General features: G+C 31.9%; 1 protein-coding gene across 1 annotated transcript in view; it reads right to left on the minus strand.

Moving 5' to 3' along the window:
• The window catches only part of LOC117171914 (inactive rhomboid protein 1), a 364,512-nt gene that overhangs the window by 357,497 nt on the left and 4,800 nt on the right, over nt 1-2,215 (minus strand). The gene's annotated exons all lie outside the window — the stretch shown is intronic.

The following is a 2,215-nucleotide window of genomic DNA, read 5'->3' on the forward strand; positions in this document are numbered from 1 at the left end:
ACAATACGCCAATTAGCACAAATGGTAAGTTCCGACAGTGCCTACAAGTGTGCCTACTAGCCGCTAGATGGCAATACCGGTTTCATATGTATACATCTGGTAGATATCATTCCACAATCCGTCAAATTAAAAATCAATCAACATCAAGTTATCTCTACAAATAACTGAAAAGACTTAAAGTCGTGACTGACTAGATGGAAATTAAATTTCTAAAATATTTGAATTAAATTTATTCTGAAAAAAGATTTACTCAGTTTAGTCTACTGAGAATTGGAAGTTCTGAGGTTCAATTCCCAATTGAGAGAAGTGGGTACATTTTTTACAGAAAAGATTTAATAAAAAAAAAAATTTTAATTTATTTTTCATCTAGACAGTAATGACGTTAAGTATTTTATGTTATCTAAAGAATAAACTTGATCGATTGTATTAATTTCTAATTTTACGGATTATAAAATGATATCTACACTAATAAATGGTAACTTCCTCTGTCGATAATACAGATTTCCTTAAATTCCTCATATCATAAATGTAACACCTGGCTTGAGATAGCGTGTATTTATGAAAAAGAACTGTTCTTTCGATTGCGCTTATAGCTTCATTGGAAAAACACCCGACCAGAAATCAGAAGTTCTGTGGTTCTTTTTCAAGTTGAGTGAAGTGAGTAGATATTTTTTCAGAAAAAAATTTAATTTTAGAATTTTAATCTTGCATTATTTTTAAAACATAATAATTTATAAAAACAATAAAAATATTTTTAAAAGACAGCAGCGTCAAGAAAACAGTTGAAACATTGACCAGAAAATATGTCTTTTTAACATATATAAATTCAAAATGGCGCATCCAATAGAGCGAATCGAAACCTCGCGAAATTGGCGGATTTTATGAAACTTAATGTATTGAAGTTTTTTGGGTCTCGGGCTCCGAATCTGGCATACAAATTCCAAAATTGAAAAAGGCGAAACCAATATGGCGGATCAAAATTACGCGAAATTGGCCGATTCTTATCAAACTTGGCGTGTTAAAGTTTTCAAGGACTCTGAATCGAAATATAATATCAGAATTCCAAAATTAAAAATGACGGATCCAATATGGCGACCAACATTCTTGAAAAATCGAATTAGTTGGTGTATTTGGATGAAAATGGGTACTATAGAGATCTTGATATCCCTTAAAGTGAGGATGGGGTCAAATTTCGAAAATTCAGACCTTCTGATCCAATATGGGGAGTCAGAATTTGAAAAAATGCATTGAATTAACGGCTTGCAACGAGATTCGGTACTAAGTATTTTTTCGGTTTACTGGAAACAAATCTATTGTCCATATTCACAAATCGATTAGTGGGATTATCGTAGGGAACTAAGAGCGTCAAGGGGATATGGGACCAATTTTTATCTTCGCCTAATGCAATTTCAAGTTTGGACCTCGAGTCCGTATTCAGCGACCCAAATAACATTCTGGTAGTAATTATTGTCTAAATACGCCAACTTATAGGATTTTTCTAAATGTCTGGTCGCTATATTGGATCAGCCATGAATTCATAAGCAACGACCTAAATAACACGCTAATACCAATTTTTATTCACATCCGTTAACTTATTGGATTTTTCCAAAATATTTGGTCGTCATATTGGATCAGCCATTTCAAAATGTTAAATGTTGACCTTGAATATGTATTGTGTGATTCAAATATCGTCTTAGTACCAGTTTATCAATTAAATCCATCCAATAGAAAGTTCTATATATTTTGAACCAACTTTGTGTTTTCGGTTTGCACAATGAAGGGGTTAAGGATGAAGAATCACTTAAAGTTAAACTTTATTAGGATATTTCGCGATTATTTAAACAATATTCATTTGCTTCAATAAATTTTTTAACCCTACAAATTTTAAAACATTACTATTTTTTGGAATTAATGACGCAGTTAATGAATGTTAAGCGTGACCATTTTTTTAGAATGACAGTTTGCAATTCCTTAAACAATTAATAATAATACAGGCACACATTCCGAATCGTTTGTCGGGTTTTTTTAGATCAGATCACTTTCAAGGTCATTTGAAGGTCTAATGAAGAAAATATTGCTGAAAAAATCAGAAAAAATTCAGACATAGGTTTTTTAGCAGGCTGAATCCGAATCCGGTGTCGGTTGACCTTCATTAGTTCAAGATAAAGGTCATTTGAAGGTCAAACCAACAAAATAACCTCAACAAAATTTGTAA

The sequence above is a fragment of the Belonocnema kinseyi genome, chromosome 4, assembly GCF_010883055.1.
Source record: "Belonocnema kinseyi isolate 2016_QV_RU_SX_M_011 chromosome 4, B_treatae_v1, whole genome shotgun sequence".
Lineage (NCBI taxonomy): Eukaryota > Metazoa > Arthropoda > Insecta > Hymenoptera > Cynipidae > Belonocnema > Belonocnema kinseyi.